Source organism: Pseudopipra pipra, chromosome W (assembly GCF_036250125.1).
Source record: "Pseudopipra pipra isolate bDixPip1 chromosome W, bDixPip1.hap1, whole genome shotgun sequence".
Classification (NCBI taxonomy): Eukaryota; Metazoa; Chordata; class Aves; order Passeriformes; family Pipridae; genus Pseudopipra; species Pseudopipra pipra.
This window is the reverse complement of record NC_087580.1, coordinates 4,610,464-4,637,115: the sequence shown is the minus strand read 5'-3', so window position 1 is coordinate 4,637,115 and position 26,652 is coordinate 4,610,464. Positions and strand designations below refer to the sequence as shown.

General features: G+C 50.8%; 2 long non-coding RNA genes and 1 pseudogene across 2 annotated transcripts; all 3 read right to left on the bottom strand.

Annotated features, from left to right (window-relative positions):
• The window catches only part of LOC135404800 (class II histocompatibility antigen, B-L beta chain-like), a 230,248-nt pseudogene that overhangs the window by 147,106 nt on the left and 56,490 nt on the right, over window positions 1-26,652 (bottom strand).
• Window positions 10,753-12,007, bottom strand: LOC135404504 (uncharacterized). Its single transcript, XR_010425692.1, has 3 exons — window positions 11,937-12,007; window positions 11,628-11,728; window positions 10,753-10,868 (listed from the first exon to the last, which is right to left on the bottom strand). It is a non-coding gene; the product is annotated as an uncharacterized LOC135404504 (long non-coding RNA).
• On the bottom strand, window positions 13,892-14,615 carry LOC135404508 (uncharacterized). Its single transcript, XR_010425698.1, has 3 exons — window positions 14,556-14,615; window positions 14,062-14,169; window positions 13,892-13,986 (listed from the first exon to the last, which is right to left on the bottom strand). It is a non-coding gene; the product is annotated as an uncharacterized LOC135404508 (long non-coding RNA).

Genomic DNA, 26,652 nt, shown 5'->3' with positions numbered 1-26,652 from the left:
AAAAGAGTTGGAATCACTTGAATATGCATTTAATCACAGCTGAAGGTTGTATAAAAATGCTGATTTTGTGTGAAGCCTTGGAGCAAGTTTGTCCAGTGCGAGCTGGCTTGCTCCCAACGTTGAATAAACAAATACCTTGCTGCTTAAAGATAAAAAAGTCTCTGAGCAGTTTCTCTGACTGATTTTTCGTATTCAGCGCCCAGTCAGTCCCAGGATGATCCCAGTCACTCCTGGTCTCTCCCAGTTGCTCCCAGTTTTCTCCATGTGTCCCACTCATTCCCAGTTGCCCCCAGAAGCTTCCAGCATGATCCCAGTTGCCCCCAGAAGCTTCCAGCATGATCCCAGTTGCTCACAGCCACTTCCAGTCATCCCCAGTGTACTCCCAGTTGCTCCCAGGATGATCCCAATCACCTCCAGCATGATCCCACTCACTCCTGGTATGATCCCAGTATGACCCCAGTCACCCTCAGTGTGGTCTCAGTTGCTCCCAGCATGGGCCAAGCTGCTCCCACTGTGATCCCAGCATGGTCCCAGTTGCTCCCAGTTGCCCCTAGCACAGATCCAGTCACTCCAAGTATGATCCCGGTCTTCCCTCCTGACAGTCCCACTCAATCCCAGTTGCTTCTCTTGTAAATCCAGTCACTCACAGTTCCTTCCAGTTGCCCCCAGCCTGGTCCTAATTCCCCTTCACGTAGTCCCAGTCACTCCCAGTATGGTCCCAGTTACCCCCACCATGGTTGCAGACTCTCACAATATATTCCAGAAGAGCTGTCAGCATGCTCGTAGTCCTTCCCAGTCACTCCCAGATGCCCCAGTAACATTCCACTTTCCACCAGTATGATCCCAGTGACTCCAAGGCACTCCCACTATATCCTATGTGGCCTCCAGTTGCTCCCAGTAGCCCTCGGTGTGGTCCCAGTTGCTCCCAGTATGATCCCTGTTGCCCCAGTTCTGGTCCTGGAGGGTCCCAATGTGCTCGGATCCTGCTCCCGGGGGGTTCTGCTGGGTCCCAGTCCTGGTCCCGGTGTATCCCGGTGTCCCAGTCCATCCCAGTCCATTCCAGTCCATCCCAGTCCATCCCAGTCTATCCCAATCTATCCGAGTCTTTCCCAGTGCATCCCAGTCCGTCCCAGTCTGTCCCAGTCCATCCCAGTCCATCCTAGTCCATCCCAGCCCATCCCAGTCTGTCCCAGTCCGTCCCAGTCCCTTCCCAGCAGCCGCCGCCGTTTCCCGGGTCCTGCCCCCCCGCCCCCCCAAGATGCTGACGGGGGTCGGGGCTCCGTCTTTGCCTTCGTCTCCCTGGGCCTGCCTGGAATGAAGGGGCCGCTGGGACACTGTGGGACCTCCTGAAACCAAAGGAACCCTGGGAGAATTTGGACACTCCTGGAATCAAGGCACAACTGGGACACTGCAGGGCCCTATGGAAAAAAAGGAACCTTGTGACACTGTGGAATTCATGGAATCCAGGGGCCTTTGTGACAGGGGGGCCTCATGGAACCAAAGGAAGCCTGAGGTGTTTCAGAAGGTCATGGAATCAAGGGGCCACTGGGACACTGCAGGGCCTCTGGCAATTAAAGGAACACTGGGACACTGGGGCAGGACATCCCCCCTGCAATGGCCCCAAGACAATGCCCCATTTGCAAAGGGGTCAGTGCTGAGCTGAGAGGGGGCCAGGACAAGGCAGGAGATGTTGGACCCCAGACTGGTTTGACCCCAAATGAAGCCCCTGATGGTGAGGGAACCCCTGGAGTCCAAGGACTGTCAGTCCATGGGTTTCTACCAGAAAGGGCCAGTCCCCTTTCCCAGGGGCAGGTTCTTCCAACAGAACCCTTCTTGGGGGGGGTGTGGAGATTCCTGCCTTGGCTGGGGACCCCCCAAGGTCACTGCTGGAGGTTGAGAGCAGAGATCTCCCCACGAGCGCTGGTCTGGGGGAGTTCCATCCATCTCTAATTAAGAATTATTGCTTGTTTGCCACCTTTAGTAGAATTGCTTCAACAATTGCTTTAGTGTAGTGCCCTGTCCTATCTTATCCTGTACTCCTGGTAGTTTTAGTGTTTCTATTGTTCACTAATTAATTCTGACTAAAACCTTTTGTGTCATCATTTGCAAAAATAAATAATTCATTTTCTATCAATAGATCTGATTTGCCATCATTAAAGCCTGGGGGACAAACGTGGTTCAGTCCCCCCTCTAGAATTGCTCTAAATTTCAACTGTTGGCACAATGCAAGGCTGAGATTGGATCCAGCAGCCCCCAGCACTCCAGAGGAAGTTGGGAGCTCAGGGGGACCACCCCCCTTTCCCAACCCCCAGTGCCCAAAGACCCCCATGGGACCGTCCATCCCTCCAGACCACCCCCCTTTTCCACCCCTCTCCCTGTTCCTCCCACTTTTCCATGGTCCCCTCAATCCCCAGCCACCCCAAGATCAGTTTTGGGGTCTCAACCCCCACTTTTTCCCCCTCTCCCACCCCTTACACATCATTCCCACAATCCCCAGCCCCCTCCTGCTCAGTTTGTGGGTCCCACCCTCCCCTTTTCCCCACTCTTCTGACCTCTCCCACCCATTTCCCATCATCCCCCAATCCTCAGCCTCCCTCCCCCTCCACTTTTGAGGGTCCCACTCTCCTCTCACTCAGTTTGGGGTCCCACCACCCCTTTTATCCCTCTGACTCACTGACCCCCTTTTCCCAACACCCCCTCTCACCCGAGAGCTCCTCGCCTGCAACGGGGGAGGCTCCCAGTAACACCAGAGCCCATGAAAGTCCCCCAAAACGTGGGTTAGGTGGAGTCCTGGATGGACTCTGAGTGGGTTTGGAGGTTCCTTGGGGGCTGTGGGGTGGTTTAAGGGGGTCCCAGCACACTTTGGGTTGTGTTGGATGCCGTGTTGGGGTGCAGATGTCCCCCCAAAGCTCCCCCAGAGCAGGGTGACACAAGGGGGGGACACAGAGGGGTCCCCATTCCTGATCCATCCTGGAACAACCACAGTGGGGGCAACTGGGATCAGAGTGGGAGCAGCTGGGCCCCTGCTTGGCTCATACTTGGACCAGACTGGGAATGACTGCAATAATACTGGGAGTATGGGAGAGGGACTGCAACCATACTGGGGATGACTGGGATCAAACTGGATTCATTGAATCCACTGGAAGTGTCTGGAATTTACTGGGATCATTGGTGGTGACTGGAGTCATAGTGGGATCATACTGGGAGGAACTGGGACCATGCAGGGACAAGTGGCATCCTCCAGGCAGTGCCTCCCATTTCTGAGGAGAGAGTTAAAAAACCCCACACCCCCCCACAGCCTTTGGAGGGTCTTCAGCTTGGAATGTGGATCTGCTGGTTGGTTCTTTTGTGTGGGTGTCATGGTTTGAGATAGTCCCCAAATCCAATTCCCTAGCTCCATCCCCCCTCCCACATCTCAACCTAATGTGAGATGGGTTTTCCAGACAAAACACACCAGACTCAAAGTGGGGGAAAGGGAATATATTACAATGACTGTACAAATAAATATAACATCACATTATACACACGATCACAGCTATCTCTACCATGACATATAGTATTTACAATGGACCAGATCTCTTCTCCCCTCCAAATAACAGTCCAGGAGGGAAAGAAGGACAGATCCCTTCCAGTCCTTAAGCAGCAGCATCTTCTAAGGCAGCAGTCTGTCTGTCTTCTCCATATGCAGCAGCTGATAGTTGGCTTTCTGCCAGCACTCACGAGGGAGGTATCCAAACTCTCCCTTGGCCCCCTTGACACAGGCAAAGGGGTCTTCCGTGGGCTTCGTAACCCCAGACAAGGTCGTTTCACCACGGTCATATCACGAGACACAGGGGGGTCTTCGTGACGGTCTGGTATCTCTTGCAGGGCCTCTGTGCCCTGTCTCTCAGGCTGCCACCGTGGCAGCAGTGCAAGGGGAGAGCCAAGGTCAACTCCCCCTGCATTCCATCTGGCCGTCCCAGTCCAGCTCCAGGACGCTCTTTTGAGCTTCTCAGCTCCTTTCTCTCCGGTGCTGCATGTCTAAAACTCTTCTCCTAAATAGGAGTCTGTGTCCCTCTTCTCCAAGAGGGTCTCCAAGGGAGTTTTGGGGAATCTGGTACAGTCTTACCCCAAACTCTGTGTCTCAGCTGCTGGCTCTCTTTCTCCTCCCTTTCCAGGAGTCTTCTCTGCGGTGCTGCATGTTGTTTCTGCTGCTCCTCTGGTTCAGGTCCTTATCTCTGGCTCTCTGCCACCGTTTCTCTGGTCAGCGTCGGCTGCTGCTCTGCGTCCATGGAGAAAACATCTCCCGGCATAACTACAGGCACCTAGCCCAGCTTTATGCTGTTCCAGGTCCCTGCAGGGCTGGGAGGCCCCAGAGGGCCCAAGGGGTTCAGAGCCCCTTCCTCGTGGCTCTACAACATGGCCACCTCTCCTACAACAACCAAAACTACAGCTCATCTCTTCCGGTCTGGTTGTGATATGTTTACATTTCTGCAGGAGCGCCCATTGGGCAGAACCTCAAAATTTCCAAGGGTTTCCACCCCTTGGGGTCTACCACTTTTTTTTAGCCTCTGGGAGAAAACAAAGTCCAAACCACTACACTATGACTCAGTGCCGTCATCATTCTGCCAAGGATATCCTGATGAACCCGTCTGTCACCGCAGTGTCAGGTGATAGCCCTGACCAAAAGGGGACAGGGGGAGGTGCAGAACAACTGTCCATAAGTGTCCCTTGGCTCAGGGGATATGCAGGGCAGCAGGGATGCGTGCTGGTCCCCTTTCCTCCTTTCCCCTTCCAGGTGACACTGGCCAAGGCCCCAGCACCTGCTGCCACGAGCTGTACACAGCTCCCCTGATGTTCAAGGTCTGACAAGCTTAATAAAACAGCTCCCACCAGAGGTTTGGTCTGATCCCCCTGATCTGAGGGGAAACCGTGTCTATGGGGGAGGAAGGCATGCTTTCTGCACCTCCTTTTTGTACCTCATCAAAACCACTTCAAGATTTGGACAAAAATCAAAGGATAAGTGACCAAGAAGGCTCCTGATAGCCTTAAACAAAGCAGATGTTGGATCCTGATTGCTCCCTTTGGGCTAGAATAGTCCCATTCCCTGTCAGAAAACTGCCTGAGTCAGACACAGTCCCATGGAGAGTTCAGCCCTGCACTTGGCCACTGGAGCTGTTCTACAGCTCACGCCGCCTGACAGGGTGGCAACAGAGCCCCTCTGCTCCCTGTAGCTCAAAGCTAGTGGGCTCTGGGCACAAAGGTGTGAGGTCAGGAATGGGCAGGGGAATCCAGAGCAAGGGGCTACGGGGATCGTGTCGCTACTCTGAAGGGGACCTTCCATGGGCAGTCAACGGTATTTATTTCGGAGCGGGCCGTAGGGGTGCGTGGGGAGAGCTCTCGACTCTGCAGTTCCTCACGTGTCTGACAGGGCGTCTTGGGAGGCACTGCAGTTCCCCCAGCTGCTCCAGATCCATAGCACTGAGATTTCCTTCTTTCCTTCCCTTCTTCCCTCCCCAGGGTCTCCTGTGGTGTTCTTCTGGCATTGGGTGTAGCAGGAGCCACCCCCAGGGCTCTGCATGGGGCAGGCTGGGTTGTGGCAGTCTAAAAATGTGTAATTAATAAGGAAATTGTAGATTTTGCATATAAGTTGCTTTTTGTGCCCTTTTGTTCCTCCCTTTAAGCAGTTCAGTTGCCCCGCTACTTTTATAACAAAATCGCCTTACCAGCTGCACCCAGAAAAGTTGGGGAGGTCTCTATTCAAGCGCTGACCTCCGCACTGGGTGGTACCTGCTACTCCTCAGGTGATTGGACAGAGCCATTCGTTGGTGTGAGTTTGGCATTCCCCACCCAAAGTGCTACAGGAGTGCCAAGCTATTCTGAGGAATGGGGAGTTGTTACGAAGACTTGACCGGAGCCCTGCTTAGAGGGGCTGGGAGAGGTCCAGCAGCATGGAGTGAGCCTGGCCAGTGCAGAGGGGCCCCGAGCAGGAGATGAAATCTCTTGCAGAGAGGCGCCACTTGCCACAACAGCAAACGGGGAAATCTTCCTCTCCCTTCAGGTCAGAGGTAGAAGTGGATGTGATCAGTGGTGTTCAATCCCCCTGCAATGGGGAGGTGGAGATCCAAACAACCTATAAACAGACTGGCTCGAGCAAGGAAAGGCTGGGATGCTGCGACAATTATTGTGGCATGGTACTAAGGCAGGCCTGGTAAATCCAGATCAGATGCTCTGGCACCTCTGTTAGGAGGCAAAGTCATCCCAAGGGCTGGAGGCTTCTGCCCAGATGATGTCAGGAGGGGCTGCACTCACTGGTGTCTCGGAAGGTGTGAATCTCTCTGGGATTCTCCTGGTTCTTGTGCCATTTCCCAAACAACATGGGCAGGAGGAGGACTTTGCTGTCGCTTGTGGGAGAAACCTGCCTCTGGCTTTAGAGTGTTTTGAGAAAGTCCAGCTCAGACCTGCTTCATTTTCTAATGAGGGAAGTTGTCTTCCTCCATAGGCTGAAAAGGCCAGGAGCAAGTTACCATGTGTGTACATTCACATACTTTCCTTTTGCTGTGCAGAGGGGCTTTGGTCCCGTGGAAATGCATGGGGCAGAGGACAGGGGACCTTGGGATCAGGTGGCAATCTTGGCTACTGGAATGTTTCAGGATTCTTGTCTGCAAGCTGCAGTTGAGTGCGTCGTATCACTACTGAACCAGAGATGCTCCCCTGCCGCTCCCATCAAGTGGACTTGCTTTTGGGGGTCTTGTATTTCTTTCTTATTGTCTTTCACAAATCCAGGGAAGAATGTGTGCGATTTTCTGGTTCTTCCCCTCCCCTAATCCCCTAGCTGCTTTTTGGAAGGCCTCTTGCAGAACTTGATACTGAAGCAGTGCTTTCAGGGTTACCCAGGGACTCTGAGAAACTGGAGGGGGAGAGATCACAGATTCAGTGCTGCTTGTGGTCAGGGACTAACGGAATGGCAAGCAGCTGGCTCACTGGAGAGAGATATCCCATTTCTAGCTAAATGAAGCTAAATCTCTTATCCACCAACTTCTGATTCAAGTCCAGGCAGTTCTGTCTAGACTGGCCAATGGGGCTGATGATGCCTGAGACCAAATCTTCCTTCCTGGGGCATTTCAAAAGAGCCAGCCATACTGAAATCAGGAGCTTTTCTACATGTGCTTGATGAGCTCAGCTGCCTCAACATCTGTAAGTTTTCTTTTTTCAGACCCCATTGACGATGTACATGGTGACCTCCTGGGATCCCGTGGCAAAATGAACCTTCTTTGCACCTGCGAGTGTAGCATCTTCCCCTTGCACTCCCTTCCTGGAGCAGTAGGTGCTGGCACAGCAGCCCTTCATCTCCAAGGAGTCCCCAGGGTTGTGAGGGGGGATGAAGCTAGGTGGACAGCAGATCGCAGTCAGAGGCCATGGAACAGGTTGGACATGAGCTTGGGGAGACCAAGTGAAGTTCATCCCATAGTAAAAGCCTCTATGGCCCATGAGGAGACAGCGAATCTCCCTCTGGAGAGCCTAGGTCAGGAATATACCCGCATCCATCATCGTAACGTCTCTGCATCTTGTTTGCAGACAAACCTCCTGTTAAAACTGCCAGAGCTTCCAAGCTGACTGCAGGCAGCAGTTGTAGAGCCCACGGCACCAACTCATAGGTCAGCAAGGAGTGCCTTTCAGATGCTGTCTCTCTCCCTTGTAGATCTCTTTGTGCTGCCCCAGTCTTTCTGATCTGCCTCATCCTTGACTTCTCCACCCTGCTCCCTGCCATTGCTTGAGAAGGAGTTATCTGCAATGCCTTTGGGCACCGGGAGCCCAGAGACTGAAGCTTTCCAGCAAGAGCCCCAGGCCTGTACAGCAGCTGTAAATTTCCCTTGTAAGAGCACTCTCATCTTTCAGCCCAGTGTTTATTTAGCCTCATTGTCTCTGTTGTACAATGTGGCTGCTTCAGAGAGCCCCTGTGGTCCTTCCACCTCTCTCTGCCTGGCCTGGCTGTCCTCAGGGCATCTTGCCAAGCTCTCATGTGGTGCTGCTGACCCCTGGGCTGGTGTCATATATCTTTTCTAGAAGATGATTTTTTTCAGCCAACGCCCTGTGGAGGACAGCAAAGCTGCAGAGATGAGCCCACATGTCAGGAGAGAGCCTGGCTGTCCCAAGAGCTGGTGCTGATGGGGGCCAAAAGTGCCCCTGGTCTCCCCCCATCCCAGTCAGCAGTGGGATATCAGGATTGAACTGTGAAGTTTGTTAACTCCTCGGCAGCATGCCTGTGGGGTGGGGAAGACAGGGCAGGGGAGCAGCTGGATGGTGAGAGAAGGGCTTCCAGGTGTTCTGGATGAGATGTAGCAAAGCCATGGGGGCCATGTGCTGCTGCAGCCCAGCCTTCCTGGGTGCATTTCAGGAAAAGTGTTCTAAGAAAGCCCTTCCCTCAAAGCAATGGCCTTGGGTTTTCTGGCTGCTTTTCCCAGAGGAAGCAGCATGTCAGCAAAGGAATCAAAGCTCAGGGCATTTCCAGGGAGAAGGACACTGGGAGGAGTTGGGTATGTATTCTTCCATCCCATAAAATGAGAAAAAATGGGCCGGAGTGAGAGGTGAGGGATTTCCAAAGTCTGCTCATCTCTGATGTCTCCCCTCCCTGGCATGGAGGGATCCAGTGCCTCCGGTGCAGACCCAAAAGCTGTGCTGCACATCCTGAAGGTGATTATCCTGCTTCTGGTCAGGGCAGTGTTAATTTGGGCAGTATCCAGGAGGGGGCACAGCCAGGACATAGAGGTTATTCCTCATTTTGTCAAGGATGGGGGAAGGGGTCTCTTCCAGGTTGTGTGCGTGGTGGCAAAGTTGGGCACCAACTGGTGAGCAATCACGTGTGAGTCATTTGCCTCCCTTGTGCACTCTGTAATTAGTATTGTTTCTGTTACTGTTCTGTTGCTGTACTGTTTTCTTCTTTCATTGCCGTTTCCAGTAAGTTGTTCTTATCTCAGCCTGCGATCTTTACCTTTTGTGCCTCCAATTGTCCCGTCCAGCCTGCCTCAGGATGGAGGGGGAGTGGGAAGGAAAGGAGGAGTGGGAAGTGAGCGAGTGGCGCACGATTTGCATGGTTTCAGTGAGAACACTAAATTATGGAACACCCGTCTTAAACACATCATCGTGGCTGGGCTTCTCGAACGAAGATTTCAGAAGGCTCTATCCACATTTGTTACAAGCACGCTGGTGGCTTAGGAGGCCAATGCGAGATAGACATATCCGATTGCAAAAGGCACAGCAGAAAGACTCCCCAGGTGGTATATTCTGCAAGACATGATTCTTTCTGCCTTGTCTTTTCTCCTCGAGAGGGATTCTGCGTGCGTTCTCAAAGGAAACAGCAGCGTTAGAGATGGTGTGTCTCCAGGCCTCCCGATTTGAGGCCAGAGTAGACCAGTTCTGTTGATTGATATGGCCGAGGCTGAAATGTTTGTAGCTATAATTGTCTACAACGTGGAATAAATAATTCTGATTACAGTATTTTAGTATTTCTTATTTTATTATTTTAATAATATTTCTTATAACATTACTATCTATTGCTGAATATATATAACATGTAATAATGTATTACAAAGTATTACTTCTCTCTATATTTCTATATATATTTCTATATATATTTCTATATATACTTCTCTCTCTATATATTCTATATTTCCATATATATGTCTATATTTCTAATAATATTTCTATATTATTATAACTCTCATCTTCTTAGCTAAATCATTCACTCAGGTCTGAGAAGGCGTCGAAAACAAGGATGCCTTGGCTAATAAACGCAGTGCTAGTCTTCCGTTCTGCTTGAGCCAGGGCCATAATCCAACGCCATCATTGCCAGAGTGCCCTGAATGCTTGTCTGACGTGAATCTCTGGGGCGTGGAAACCCTCCTCTTCTTCTCTGAAGGGCGGTAGTCTGTGTGCTGCCCAAACTGGCTGTGGCAATCACAGCCCCGCCATGTTGATCTTCTCTGCTCTCTCTGCCTCTGTCGGGTTTGCTCCCGAGCAGCCCGGAGCATGAGAGCCTGCTTGGAGCTGGCTTTGGAGGGCCCTGGAACTGCAGTATTCACTAAGACTTGGTCACAACGTGCAGGACTTGTTCTCTCCCTCTTTCTCTTCCGCAGTGAGCGGTCACAGTCTGTGTTCTGCACAAACCGGCTGCCAAGGTTGTAAGTTCCCCGCACAGATCTGCTTGGCTCCCTCTGCCTCAGCAAGGTTTGCTCCTGAGCAGCCCTGGGAGCGGGAGCCCACCGGCAGATCCTCTTGGAAGGCCTTGCAGCTGTGCTATCCCTAGGACCACGGTCACGACTTGGAGGACCAGTTCTTCTCTCTGAAGCGTCCTCATAGTCTGTGGTGTCCCCAGAGCAGCTGCGGAGATCCCTGCCCCACAGAGGGAATCTGCTCCGGGACCGCTCCCTGCCAGTGTCCTTCATGCCCTGCCAAGAGAGCTGTGGAGAGTTCCTGCCCTTTTCTCCTGAAAGGATCAGAGCAGTGGGGAACCCCTACAAGTTCTGGGACAGGACAGTTTGGGGCCTCCAAAAGGCTCTTTTGGAGGGCTACTAAGACCAAAAGGCCAGAGGCGCACAAAAGGGATGGATCCAGGTGGGATGCTTTGAGAGGGAGCAGCGTTGTGGCTGTGAAGAAAGGTGCGGTGTGTGAGGGGCAAAAGAGAAATGCTGAGATCCCAGAAAGAAATCCACTATTCCTCTGATGCCCTGACCCATGTCCCCAAAGTTACCTTAGTCCTACCAGTCAGAGCCTGTGGTCCAACAGAGCCCGCCTGCTTGCTGCTGGCCACACACTGACTGAGGAAGGAAGGGGCATGTGATGGTGCCAGTGAGGAAGAAGCCCTTTCTCCAATTCTCAGATCAGAGCATCTGGAGAAAAACAAAAGAGGGATCTCAGTTTAGAGCTGTTGTTGCAACCTCCTCTGGGGTTCAGTCATTTTCTCAGAGAGGCTTCTATGACAGAGAGAAGACATAACCAAGGATACTAATGGGAAACTCAGCTAGGGTCTTCCCACCAAGTTTGCCTCTGTCCCAACAAAAACCTCATCTCTATACCTCCCACAGCCTCCATTTCCTAAATTCACAGACTTGTTTGGGTTGCAAGGGACCTTTAACTTTATCTTGTTCCACCCCGCTGTGGTGGGCAGGAACACCCTCCACTATTCCAAGGTTTCTCCAAGCCCTGTCCAACCTGACCTTGAACACTTCCAGGGATGGGGCCCCCACAGATGCTGTGGCAACCTGTGCCAGTGTCTCAGCACCCTTACAGCAAAGAATTCCTTCCCAATATCTAATGTAAACCTGCCCTCTGTTAGCTGAAAACTGATAGCCTTCATCCTGTCGCTACATTCCCTGACAAATGGTGCCTCCCCATCTTTCCTGGAGGTCCTCTTTAAGTCCTCTTATCTACAAGAGTCAACATCAGAGACCAGGCAAGTAGCAGATTCCATCCGGGCCGCAGCCTGAAGCCCAGTAAAGGACAGACACGGAGTGGTTCAGATTTGACAGCACTGAATGATGCAGGTAGTAATTTCCTTTGATGAGAAAAACACTCAGGAAGGTGAGAAGCACAACTGCAAATGAGGAAAAGGAAATGTATTCTGAACATATTTGAATCCTGGTTATTACCTGGCATAGAACAGCAGGTAGGCTTGCTGCCTGAGAACTGTGTCAATGGAATGCAGCTGCACAGATTCATCGTCCATCCGGTACCACAATCCATTGCTGGCCTGTAAAAAAAAAGCAAGGATCTCTCCATGGTTTCTCTCCAAAAACACAGGTAGGAAACTGCCAAACCGAGAGCATGTCAAAACAAATGCAGTCCAGCCACTAAGGAGGCCTTCTGCCCCAAAACTTTGGCTGTCAGTAACACTGACAGGAAAGTTTATCTTCCCCAGCACACATTTTTCCCCATTGGGAAGGAAGTTGCTCTTTTACCTTTGTGTAGCAGAAATAGTGTCCTCCATGACAGCTGACACCACTGTGCACCAGGACAGCATATAAGGAGTAGAGGAGTGCTTCTCCATCTGCCTGAGACATGTATGGGCGAAGATCCAAGTACTCCGGATACTCTACAACCTATGGAGAGACCAAGAGGGCTCAGAAATGACCCTGGTCTGTGACATGAAATAGCCTACCAAGGGCAGGGGCCAGTCCAGGGCTATCAATACATCTCTGGGGCTCATGAGCACTTGGTTTTCCATAAAGCAACATAACATCGTTTGGGTGGCAGGAAACCCTTCTCAGTCAAAGCAGCCCTATCAGAGCACAGTGCTTGCCTGTCTTCCCACAGGAACTTTCCACTCCCCAGAAGGGACCCCAAAAAACCCAACACAAGCAGCTTGTGACAAGCATACTGCTTTAGGAAATCTGCTTCTTGAAGAGAAAGCTGCACACCAATAGTGTACACACCTTGCTGATCTTGCCACCAGTGAAGCAGTCAAACCTCTTCAGACACACAGTGAGAACCTTGGGTGCACAGTGGACAGTGAACCTCTTAGTGGCGGCAACATTCTTCTCACACCTTGAAACCAAGCACAGAGCACAGCGCTGAAATCCACCCTATCTTCCACCAAGGCAGTCAGACAACCTTTCTTGTCTCCTGCATCCTTATGCTATTTTAAGGCAATTCGGTGCCATATTTAAAACAAACAAACAAACAAACAAACAAACAAAAAACCCCAACCCCCCTCCCCCAAAAAACCAGACAAACAAAACTGTGTCTCATCAGTGTGCAGTAAACTTCCACCAGAAGATGACTTCTGCTCAATGACTTGTAGCCCCCTCACACAGAGTCTCGTGTTAATATGTTGTTAGTAATCATCTTACTTGCTACATTTAAAGCAGTTTTCCCCATCCAGACGCTCAGGTGTTACAAAGTCCTCCAGAGCTGCAGTGAGGGATGAGGCTGCCTGGAGAATTGAGAAATCGGTGCACTGAGCTACAGCAAATGCCCTGGCCCAAACATTTTCCAGGAGCTGACAAGAAAACCCCTGTAGCTGATGCTGAGGAGACCCGCCATGAATCTGCAAGCTGTATCCAGAAGGAGCCAGAAAGAGAGTGTGGTGCTGAACATTTCCCCTGTCCCAGAGGTTCTCAGGGGCAATCAAGAGCTCCCTCTCTGTATCACCTGCCATTGAGCTACTGATGTTATGTAGGGTCATCAGTAGTGAAAACAATCCAACCCATCAGCCTGGAAGCCAGACAGGTGTTGAAGGAGGGCAAAGGAAAGAAGGATGAGGCTATGTCAAGGGTGCAGAGCGCAGAATGGGTGCTTGTCCAGCTTCAAGCCAGCACCTACAGAGAGACCAGTGCCATGGCCTCTGCAGGAGGACAACATCCGTTCCCCTTCCCATCCACCACCAAGACCTCTTGTGTTCACAGTATATGCTTTCAGGACAAATGTGTTGACTCTGAAAAGCCTTGCCATGTCTTGAAGCACAACTGCAAAACCTCTTACTTTGATATCCAAGGGGACATCCAGGAAGGCCTCATAGGAATCAGAAATGGCTTTGCAGCTGAAGCAGATGACTGGAAGGAAAAATCAAAATGCCGAGCAATGGTGAGCTGAACGATGGTACTGCTTTGTGCTCATTGTACCTGTCCTGCTAGTCCCAGGGCCAGCTGTTGGGCACAGGCAGACAGAAGGGCACAGGCAGTGCCAAGGAGAGCAGCTGTTGTAGAAACATACCTCTGGATCTCAGAAAGCCTCCAAATATTTGATGGACAATGGTAGTAGATTGAGATGATATGTCCAAGCTGGAAACAAGTCGTAAGACAGAGCATTACTTCCTCCAAGCCCCGGCTGTAGGTTTTCCTTGATGAGGCCACATCAAGGAGTCCAAAGGGCTCAGAACTTTGTAAAGGTAACTTGCTTGTGCTTACTCGTTGCTTGCACTCAGACAAGCTCTCTGCATGGCATTGACAGTACAGCATAAGAAGTCATGGGCATCTTCCTCCCTGCCAAGCTGAAAATGTTCTCCTATGACTAAGAAACAGGAAGTTAGTAGTTGTCTCCTACAGGAAGGGAAGAAAACCTGTCAAAGAACCTGAAATCACATACATCTGAAAGCCCTGAGAACAGCCAAAGGCAGGATGGCACTGACTGAACGCAGGACCTTGTTAACATGCGCTTCCATGATGCACATCATGCAGAAGCCTTGTTGGTGACCTGAGGAGGGAGGGAGAGAAGGTCCTCTGGTTAGCAAAATATCCCTAGTGGTGGAATACTCCTCTTCTTCCACTCCCACTCCAGTGCAATATGCCACTCCTCCCAGTGTTTCAACAAGCAGGGGACGTTTTAGTGCATAGAAAATGTTCTTCAGAGGAATGCTAAACTGAGGTTTTAACTTGCAGGAATAGAGACCCAGAGCTAGAAAGATGTGCCTTCATGAAGAATAAGACAGCTGGATAGGACAGGTGGCTCCTGAGTGTACAAAGAACACAAGTTCTGGGGCTGACAAAGGGCTGCTTTTCTCCTAAATCAAATTTCAGGTTCTGGGAATCCTTGGGATTTGATGAACAGATTCACAGGGAGATGTCCCTAAGAGTACTCACAGGCCTGGCTGTGCTCCCGGGAGAGCAGATAGTTGGCCAGCGGCGGGGTGTATGTCAGGCGTTGCAGGACAGCATTAAGGAAGCATGTGTTGCCCACATTGAGGAGTCCTGCTCCAGCACTCTGTCTTTGCTGCCAGACCATGCAAATCTTCTCTGGGGGAAAGAGGATCCTTTGTGGCGGAGTCATTCCCTCGGCAATGACTGCAGGGAAATTCCATTTGGAAAGAGATGAAATGAGCCACAAAGGCATATTTAAACAGTGAGGTCTCTACAGGAGCACTCAGGACCATCTGCTTCAACTGCCAACCCAACAACATCAGGGGAAGCTTAAACAGTGCCATTTAAATTTACTGTTTTGGAAAAATCCATTCCCCTGTTTACGTTGCTGAGAGTCCAACAAACCCACAATCTGGTTTCTGGGCCCCAGGCTACCTTCCTTTCTCAGTAGAGTTCTAGACTGGGTTATCAGTGAAGCCATCCCTTTTCCTGATTGTAACTTGTTGAAAACAAGTAAATACTGAGCACGGAAGGTAACCCAAAGGATGGCAGACCTCTCTACGAGCAATGGCAGCTTTCAAAGTCTTGTACCTAGTGTCAGAGGAGTGACAAAAGGTGTTTTCCTGGGTCTAATTGTAAACACGGGGGTCAGTTTGACTGCTCTCAGGAAACATCCCAGAGATCACTCTAGGTTGTGAGCACATCATTCTGGGATTTGACCACCAGCCATGTCAGTTGTCTGTGGCAGTTCACAAAGTCCAAACCTGCTGGTGAAGCTATTACTCACAGGAGTCGTTCCCTGCTGTGGCCATTGCCTCTCTCAGGAAGAGAGTGCAATGCTTTAGATGACCAAGGATGTCTTTCTCTCCAGAAAGAGAAGAGCACCAATCCCGTCACCTAGTTGCAAAGAAATTACTGTAGCTCACCGAAAGTATCAAAACTCTAAATAAACGCAGAACGGCATCCCCCACCAAGTCTTTCAGTGGTGCTCGTAACTGCTGCTGAGCTGCAGCTCACGCCCTTATGATCAGGCGCGGGGCACCAACTCACAGCGGGTTCAAAGGCCCTTTTGAAATGCTCCAATGGACGTTACCTTCTCTGAAGAGGCCCTGCTGCTCTCCTGACACTGCTTCAGCAACAGAGCCCTCTGGCTTTCCCACCTCCTAGGAGTGACCGTCTTTCAGCCACTACTTTAACTGCTGCCTTTGCTGCTCTCCTTTTTCTGCCTCCCTCCCTCCCACAGCAATCAAGGTGGGCTGAGCCCATCCCCTCAGACTACAGTCACCTCCCTGCTTACCTATCCTAGGCTATGGAAAAAAAACCAAGAATCAGCAAACTGGAATTCTAGCCTAGGTCATACCTGGCCAGCCTCTAAAAGTTGTAACAGCTCAGCCTACAGCTAGGAAGGTATAAATCAGCCTATACTTTTATCCCATATACCCTGCTCTATGATCTGGGCCAAAAGTCAAAGCATTACCTTTGAAAGAGGAGGAAAGTTGAGGAGAAATGGTCAGTAAACAATAAACCATCCAAAAAAGGCAGGCACACAAGTAGCAAAGGAAGGAGCTGAGTTATCCCGAAGGCCAACTCTGTCCAACTGATTTTCGTTGGCGCGCTCCTCAGGATACCGGATGGGTGCCACATCTCTGCCCCTTTGTGACATGGGGTCACATGGAACCACATGGAACCCCATGGAACCACAGGGTTCTTGGGCACAGGAACCCACATGGCACGTCCGCCAGGTGGAAGCCACTGGACCTCCCCCCGTGCTGGTGGCAAAGGGCTCGTCATCCTCTGACAGAGCTCCCACACCTTCCCTGAGCCACACGGCCTGAGGAGTAAAAGCCTGCTCAGGGCTGTAACTGAGCCAGGTCACAGCTTTTCTGGCCCCCAAGACGCTGAGGGTTTCACTGCCACTTCTATCAGGGAGACTCTTAGCAAAGCACCTGGACTCTTATGGGTTCATTTCCAATTAATTTCATCTGCCCCCAGGGTACACCCATGGGCTGACCCTGAACTGGGACTGCCAAAGGAACCCTTCAGAGGCTGCGCTGGGAGGACCTTGGCTGGCTGCTGGCCCCCGCCCAGCTGCTGTCTTGTCCCCAAGCTCTGAAAACGTTCCTGGATGGCTTTTTAGCAGCTTCACATTTACTCCTGCCGCTAGGGTTGGTCAGGTTTTGATCAGCCGCAGCTTTAGCCAGACTCCCACTCTGGATGGTGAGGGCACGCGCGTGTTAGGCGGAGCTATCCCCTGCACGTCCGGCGCCGAAATAAACAAATACCCGCTTAATAGCACCTGTGGCTGTTGAGTTTTACTACTGTTGCCTTTTCCTGGCATCAATGGATAGAGACAGTTCTGTCCCTGCTGCACTTGGCCTATGTTGTTTTGGGCTTGTTGGAAATCATAAAACTTTTCTAATTTTTTTAGTGTTCCTAATTAACTTTTTGATTAGTTGTTTTTAACACACATCATAGGCGGTGCGTTCAGCCTTAAATCAACTTTAGCCAGCATGGAGTAAAAATTGTCATAAGCTCCTTTGGGAGAACACAGCCTGGGAAAAGTACTAAAACTGTAAGTTTTGTTGAAGTTAACCCTGTTATGCTTCAGTGGAGAAAGCCTGTCAGAGAAAGATGTCCTGTTGAAGGAGGAGATCTGGAACACAAGATTTATGGACTACAAGGACCTTCTGCAGAAACCAGCAGCTAAAGAAGAAGACTAACAAAGGCTCAGCATTTGTGTCAGAAAATCCCTAGGGGAGGGAAAATATACAAAAAAGATTAAAGATATGAAGTTATTACAGTAGAAAGTGAGAAATTAATAACCGATCCCACATAGAATACTAATTAATGAAAGGGAGTGAGTGATGTAATTTGGAAGCAATGAACATTAATTTCTTTGTTTGCCAAATCTGTATAAATAGGTGAAAAGCGATGTCTTGCTGTCAGTACGGAGGCAGGATTTTTGTCAGCCACATGCACACGCAGGGCTGCAAATAAAAGTAATCCCTTGCTTTCTAGCACTAAAAAGCCAATTTGTTAGAGGGTCCTATTTATCCCGACAGTTTCAGAGGTGTTTAGCAACAGGCAGTCCTCTGGACACCTGGTGGAACCTCTGCTCAGCAGGCAGATAGTGTTTCTCATGCACCAAGGATGCAGCTGGTTGTTATTTAACAACACTTGACCTGGCTGGTTTGGCCCCTGCCTGGAATGGGGCATCAAGTTTTACTCAGTTCTTCTCAGGACAGGTGGTTTCACTCCTGCCCAGCTCAGCACAGTTCATATGGCTCCTGCTCCACTCCGAGGTGTTTCTTCTTTTAGACTTGGGGCATCCAGCTCGGGCATGACTTTGCTTGGATGGCTTTTTTCATCACGTCTTGCAGCAGCTGGTTTTATCCCTGTCATCCTTGGGGAGGCTCCTTGTATCCCTTACCCAGACAAAGCATCTGCATTTACTCCTGCATTACACCTCTCAGGTGACCTTCTTATGCCCCTGCCCTAACCTGATGTCCAGGTCCTGTATTACCGTCCTCCCAGCAGCACTTCAGGAGCTCTCTGATGAAGACAATCAACAATGGCACTCGTGAACAGTGCCTCTGCTCCTGCCTCCTGCTCATATGGGGGCATTTTAGGACATAAACAGCTGTGCTCTGTGACCAAGCTGGTCCTACATGAGTCCCCTTTGCCCTCATCGTCAGTCCCTGAAGGTCCAGTGCGCCAGGAAGACCCCTTCTCCCCCTCCCTATCAGCCTTCCCATTTCCAGGCCCCAGGCCGACTCCTTTGCTCCTCACAGGCCTTGCAGGTCACAGGCACCTGCCTGCCAGGCTGGGATGGCCTCACAGCAGCACAGGGCAGCACAGCAGCACACAGAGCCCCATCTTAATACCAAACAGACTCTTCTCCCCTGAAAGGGCCACTCCTGTTCTGTTAACGTGTTTCAAGTCTAGATTAAGATTGTTATATTGACATGACAAACCAAGGATTAGCATGTGCCCTGGCCTGCAGAGTGATCAGGTCCAGGTGATCAGGCATCCTAAGCTGAGCTGTGCTGTACAATTCGGTGCTAAAGGGCTTACAAAATCTTGCTATGCTGGTGCTGCTTATAGAAATCTTGTGCTACTCAAATCATGGTATTCTGGGCTATAGTGATCATACCATGATGTTAAAAAAAATGAAGCTTTAATTGTAACTATTTGTTATGGTTTGAGATAGCCCCCAAAAATCCAATTCCCTAGCTCCATCCCCCTCCCACATCTCAACCCAATGTGAGATGGGCTTTTCCAGACAAAACACACCAGACTCAAAGTGGGGGAAAGGGAATATATTACAATGACTGTACAAATAAATATAACATCACATTATACACATGATCACAACTATCTCTACCATGACATATAGTATTTACAATGGACCAGATCTCTTCTCCCCTCCAAATAAAAGTCCAGGAGGGAAAGAAGGACAGATCCCTTCCAGTCCTTAAGCAGCAGCATCTTCTGAGGCAGCGATCTGTCTGTCTTCTCCACATGCAGCAGCTGATAGCTGGCTTTCTGCCAGCACTCAACGAGGGAGATATCCAAGTCTCTCTCTCGGCCCCATCGCCTCACAACCGAGGGGTCTTCCGTGGGCTTCGTAACCCCAGACAAGGTCGTATCACCACGTCATATCACGAAGACACAGGGGGGTCTTTGTGACGGTCTGGTATCCCAGGAGACTCAGCTCCTTCTTGCAGGGCCTCTGTGCCCTGTCTCTCAGGCTGCCACCGTGGCAGCAGTGCAAGGGGGGGAGCCAAGGTCAATTCCCCCTGCATTCCATCTGGCCGTCCCGGTCCAGCTCCGGGACGCCCTGAGCTTCTCAGATCCTCTCTCTCTCCGGTGCTGCATACCTAAAACTCTTCTCCTAAATAGGAGTCCATGTCCCTCTTCTCCAAGAGGGTCTCCAAGGGAGTTTTGGGGAATCTGGTACAGTCTTACCCCCAAGAACTCTATCTCTCAGCTGCTGGCTCTCCTTTCTCCTCCCTTTCCAGGAGTCTTCTCTGTGGTGCTGCATGTTGTTTCTGCTGCTCCTTCATTTCAGGTCTTTATCTCTGGCTCTCTGTCACCGTTTCTCTGGTCAGTCCCGGCTGCTGCTCTGCGTCCATGGAGAAAACATCTCCCGGCATAACTACAAACACCTAGCCCATCTTTGCTGTTCCAGGTCCCTGCAGCCCTCCAGCCGGGGCTGGGAGGGGGCCAGAGGCCCCAAAGGGGCTTAGAGCCCCTTCCTCGTGGCTCTACAACATGGCCACCTCTCCTACAACAACCCAAACTACAACTCATCTCTTCCGGTCTGGTTGTGATATGTTTACAATTTTGCAGGAGCGCCCATTGGGCAGAACTTCAAAACTTCCAGGAGTTTCCACCCCTTGGGGTCTACCACTTTTCTCAGCCCTCTGGGGGAAAACAAAGTCCAAACCACTACAACACGTCCAGTTGCAAAAGGCAGAGCAGAAAGACTCCTTGGATGGGATCGACAGGACACGGTTCTTTCTGCGTTGTCCTTTCTCCTCGATGGTGATCCTGCTGCGTTCTCAAAGGAAGCAGCAGCGTTAGAGATGGGGTGTCTCCAGACCTCCCGACTGGAGGCCAGAGTAGACCAGTGATGAAGATCAATGTGGCCAAGGCTCAGATGTTGTTTCAGGCAGTCCTTGTATCTCCTCTTCGGGGCTCCTCTCTTGTGGCAGCCGGTGGCAAGTTCACCACAGAGCAAGATCTTAGGGAGGGGGTGGTTGGTCCTTCATCCTGGAGACGTGCCCTGCCCAGCACAGCTGTGTTCTCAGCAACATGGCCTCAATGCTTGTGACTGCTGCCTGTTCTAGAACAGATGGATTGGTCACATCATCTGACCAGTGGATGTTTAGGATTGTACAGAGGCAGCGCTGATGGAAGCGTTCCAGGAGTCGCAGGTGGTGGCTGTAGATGACCCATGATTCAGACCCATATAAGAGAGTAGACAGCACAATGGCTCTGTAAACACTGATCTTTGTGCTTTTTTTCAAGTGTTTATTTTGCCAAACTCTTTTATGGAGTTTCCCAAAAACTCTCTATGCCTTTGCTAACCTGTTGTCCATCTCTCCGTCAATCTCACCATCCGAGGAGATGAGGCTCCCTAGGTAATTAAACTGCTGGACTGATTTGAGCTCTGATTGGCCAATGGTGATGTGGAGATGATGGGGGACTTCCTGAGGTGCAGGTTGATGGAGAACTTCTGTTTTCTTTAAGCTGACATCCAGCCCAAAGAGCTCAGCAGCCTCAGCAAAGCAGGATGTTAAACGCTGCAGAGCTGCTTCTGTGTGAGCGACGAGGGCGGCGTCATCAGCATAAAGCAGCTCCTGGACAAGATGGTTTAAGGTCTTGGTGTGGGCCTTCAGTCGCCTTAGGTTGAAAGGGCTTCCATCAGTACGGTATCGGATGTAGATCCCGTCCTGATCATCGAGGTTTGCCGTGGTCCTTTGGAGCATCCTGCTGAAAAAGATTGTGAATAGGGTTGGTGCGAGAACACAGCCTTGTTTCACACCATTGGTTATTAGAAAGGGCTCAGAAAGTGCATTGCCATAGCTGACTTGGCCGTGCTGATCCTCGTGGAGTGAGATGATCATTTTAAGGAACTTGGGGGGACAACCTAAACGTTCCAAAATCTGCCACAGACCTTTCCTGCTCACAGTATTGAAAGCCTTGGTGAGGTCAACAAAGGTTCCATAGAGACCTTTGTTCTGTTCCCTGCACTTCTCTTGCAGTTGTTTGAGAACAAATCCATGTCTCTGGGGCTCCTGTTGGCTCTGAAACCACATTGGCTTTCAGGGAGAATTCCTTCTGCTATAGTGGGTATTAATCTGTTCAAGAGTATTCTTGCCAGGATTTTGCCAGCAATGGGGAGCAGAGTAATACCCCGGTAATTTCAGCAGTCTGATTGTGCTGGTTTAAAGGTAAACCAGGAGGGGAAATGAACTCAACCCAAAAGAGAGATTATAAGTCAGAATAACAATTTAATAAAATAACACAATAAGTACAATTATACAGACAAATTGTTGGTTTTAGCCCACAAAACCCAAATGTATAACCCAGCACCCTGGGGCATGAACAGAGTGGTGTCTTTTGGGCTCTCTGAGCCCAAAGTAAAGGGAGAGGGGAAAAAACCCTGTTGGTGAGAGTGGTGGTGCAGTCTGGTCAAGAGTGGTGGTTGCAGTTCGGTCGAGAGTGGTGATCTGCAGTCTGGTTGACAGTGGTGGTCACAGTCTGACTGAAAAGTGGTGGTTGCAGTCTGGTTGAAGAGACACCGCTGACATCACAGGCAGAGCAGTGACATCACAGGGACAGTGGTGACATCACAGAGACATCGGTGACATCGCAGAGAAAGCAGTGACATCACAAGGACATCGGTGACATCACAGAGACGACAGTGACATCAAAGGGACAGCAGTGACAAAACAATGGCAGCAGTGACATCACAGGCACAGCAGTGACATCACAGGGACATCAATGACATCACAGAGACACCAGTGACATCACAAAGACAGCAGTGACATCACAGGGACAGCGGTGACATCACAGACACAGCCGTGACATCACAGGGACATCCGTGACATCACAGAAACAGCAGTGACATCACAGGGACAGCAGTGACATCATAGGGACATGGGTGACATCACAGAGACATCAGTGACATCACAGAGACAGCGGTGACATGACAGTCACAGCAGTGACATCACAAAGACATTGGTGACATAACAGAGACAACAGTGATATCACAGGGACAATAGTGACATCACAGGGACAGCAGTGACATCACAATAACAGCAGTGACATCACAAAGACAAATGTGACATCACAGAGACAGTGGTGACATCACAAAGACAACGGTGACATCACAAAAACAGTGGTGACATCACAATTACAGTGGTGACATCACAATGACACCGGTGACATCACAGGGACAGCAGTGACATCACAGGGACAGCGGTGACATCAAAGGGACCTTGGTGACATCACAGGGACAGCAGTGACATCACAGGTACATCGGTGACATCAAAGGGACAGCAGTGAAATCACAGAGGCAGTGGTGACATCACAGAAACATAAGTGACATCACAGACACAGTGGTGACATCACAGGGACATCGGTGACATCACAGAGACATTGGTGACATCACAGGGACAGCAATGAGATCACAGAGACATGGGTGACATCACAGGGACAGTGGTGACATCACAGTCATAGCAGTGACATCACAGGCACAGCAGTGACATCACAAAGACATCCATGACATCACAGAGACATCAGCAACATCACAAAGACAACGGTGATGTCACAGAGACAGCAGTGACATCACAGGAACAGTAGTGACATCACAGCTACAGCGATGACATCACAGAGATAGTAATGACATCACAGAGACAGCAGTGACATCACAGAGACATCGGTGACATCACAGAGACAACAGTGACATCACAATAAAAGCAGTGACATCACAGAGACAACAGTGACATCACAGGGACAGCGGTGACATCACAAAGACAATGGTGACATCACAGAGACATCGGTGACATCACAGAGATTTTGGTGACATCACAAGGACATCGGTGACATCATAAAGACAACAGTGACATCACAGGGACAGCAGTGATGTCACAGAGACAACAGTGTCATCACAGAGACATCAATGACATCACGGAGACAGAGGTGACATCACAAAGACAGCAGTGACGTCACAGGGACAACACTGATGTCACAGGGACAACAGTGACGTCACAGAGACAATGGTGACATCACAGAGACATCGGTGACATCACAGAGACAGCAGTGACATCACAGAGACAGTGGTGACATCAAAGGGACATCCATGACATCAACGGTACAGCAGTTACATCACAGGCACAGCAGTGACATCACAGGGACAGCAGTGACATCACAGACATAGCAGTGACATCACAAAGACAGCAGTGACATCAAAGGGACAGTGGTGACATCACAGAGACAGCAATGAAATCACAGGGACATCGGTGACATCACAGTCACAGTAGTGACATCACAGGGACAGCAGTGACATCACAGGGACAACAGTGACTTTTACAACCCGCCCCAGGAAAAAGGCGGGGGGGTAACTCAGGTTTTATCAATAATTCCCTTGGGGTGGATTAAAGTGAAACGACACTAAATAATCGGTGTCTGAAAACATATTGACAAGGTTTATTTTAACAATTTTGTATCAACAGGTATGCCAGCATTTTGGGGGCTGTCATATAACAAGGCGACCCTTTTGGGGGAGGAGAAAAATGCATAGGGGAGAGAAAGACAGGGTAAGAGTAAGGGAGAGCAAGGAAAAAGAAAAGATGAGAGTGGTAAAAACGTATATAGTCACCGCCCACTGGATCCAGCCATGTAAAAGGAATGGTCTGGATCCACAGGTGGTGGGGGGAGAAGAAGGAAAAATCACCCCCCAACCCCCCAAAGTCACCAGTCAATATCCATATCCTTTGCACCTCCCCCAAGGCGGGGAGTTGTTTCATAGGGTGGTGTCCCCCTTTTTGGTGCGGAGTTCATGTGGAGAGCGTGGTAAACTCGGCTCTTCCTGCCTTTTTGGGGGCTTGACATCTTCTGCACTGGAGGAGGGGGGATGGGCCCAGTTGCCCATCAGAAAGTCAAAAGCCTGCAGAAGTCTCTTAGAATGCATAAATCATTAACTGTTCCAGTCTCTGACACTCCCCCAGACCAGTGCCCGTGGGGAGATCTCTGCTCTCAACCTCCAGCAGTGACCTTGGGGGGGTCCCCAGCCAAGGCAGGAATCTCCACACACCCTCCAAGAAGGGTTCTGTTGGAAGAACCTGCCCCTGGGAAAGGGGACTGGCCCTTTCTGGTAGAAACCCATGGACTGACAGTCCTTGGACTCCAGGGGTTCCCTCACCATCAGGGGCTTCATTTGGGGTGAAACCAGTCTGGGGTCCAACATCTCCTGCCTTGTCCCGGCCCCTCTCAGCTCAGCACTGACCCCTTTGCAAATGGGGCATTGTCTTGGTGCCATTGCAGGGGGGATGTCCTGCCCCAGTGTCCCAGTGTTCCTTTAATTGCCAGAGGCCCTGCAGTGTCCCAGTGGCCCCTTGATTCCATGACCTTCTGAAACACCTCAGGCTTCCTTTGGTTCCATGAGGCCCCCCTGTCACAAAGGCCCCTGGATTCCATGAATTCCGCAGTGTCACAAGGTTCCTTTTTTTCCACAGGGCCCTGCAGTGTCCCAATTGTGCCTTGATTGCAGGAGTATCCAAATTCTCCCAGGGTTCCTTTGGTTTCAGGAGGTCCCGCAGTGTCCCAGCGGCCCCTTCATTCCAGGCAGGCCCAGGGAGACGAAGGCAAAGACGGAGCCCCGACCCCCGTCAGCATCTTGGGGGGGCGGGGGGGCAGGACCCGGGAAACGGCGGCGGCTGCTGGGAAGGGACTGGGACGGACTGGGATGGACTGGGACGGACTGGGATGGACTGGGACAGATTGGGATGGACCAGGACACCAGGATACACCGGGACCAGGACTGGGACCCAGCAGGACCCCCCCGGGAGCAGGATCTGAGCACACTGGGACCCTCAGGACCAGAACTGGGGCAACAGGGATCATACTGGGAGCAACTGGGACCACACTGAGGGCTACTGGGAGCAACTGGAGGCCACATAGAATATAGTGGGAGTGCCTTGGAGTCACTGGGATCATACTGGTGGAAACTGGAATGTTACTGGGGCATCTGGGAGTTACTGGGAAGGACGATGAGCATGCTGAGGGCTCTACTGGGATATACTGGGAGTGTCTGCAACCATGGTGGGGGTGACTGGGACCATACTGGGAGTGACTGGGACTACGTGAAGGGGAATTAGAACCAGGCAGGGGGCAACTGGAAGGAACTGTGAGTGACTGGATTTACAATAGAAGCAACTGGGATTGAGTGGGACTATCAGGAGGGAAAACTGGGATCATACTTGGAGTGACTGGATCTGTGCTAGGGGCAACTGGGAGCAACTGGGACCATGATGGGGACAACTGGGATCATACTGGGATCATGGTGGGAGAAGCTTGGCCCATGCTGGGAGCAACTGAGACCACACTGAGGGTGACTGGGGTCATACTGGGATCATATCAAGAGTGAGTGGGATCATGCAGGAGGTGATTGGGATCATCCTGGGAGCAACTGGGAGTGCACTGGGGATGACTGGAAGTGGCTGTGAGCAACTGGGATCATGCTGGAAGCTTCTGGGGGCAACTGGGAATGAGTGGGACCACATGGAGGAAACTGGGAGCAACTGGGAGAGACCAGGAGTGACTGGGATCATCCTGGGACTGACTGGGCGCTGAATCCGAAAAATCGGTCCGAGAAACTGCTCAGAGACTTTTTTATCTTTAAGCAGCAAGGTATTTGTTTATTCAACATTGGGAGCAAGCCAGCTCGCGCTGGACAAACTTGCTCCAAGGCTTCACACAAAATCAGCATTTTTGTACAATCTTCAGCTGTGATTAAATGCATATTCAAGTGATTCCAACATCTATCTCTGCATATTAATAACAGGCGGAGTATAGGTGGAGCTCAGGCGGGGCTTGGGGCGGTGCTTCTCTTGGCCCTCAATCCTGAGGGGACTTCCACTCTTCCTCCATGGCTCTGGGGGCTTCAACTCATCTTCCTCAGCTTGACCTTCCTTCTCTTCCATTGTTCTTGACCCGCTCACTGAAGCTTGGAAAAAGCCCTGGCTCCCGGCCTATTCCTCCTATTCCAATGTCTCCCTGATCCTGCTGTCTCTCTAATTTATCCCCTCTAGGCCCAGGACATGTTCCTGTACTATTCTCTGAAGCTTTGCTCCAGTCAGTAGAACAGAACGAGCACAGATGGTCTTGGTTGTTGGGAGCTTGTTAGCAGGCCCAAATTTCTTAGTTAACTCTTTTGGGCCTGGCCTCCTGTTTCACCAGGGACACAGCCCAGGCCCGGGTGTTCCCATTCCCATTCCACGGGTTTGCATTCCTGTTCCAGGTGTTCCCATCCCATTCTAGTTGTTCCCATCCCATTCCAGATGTGCCCATTCCCATTCCAGGAGATCCC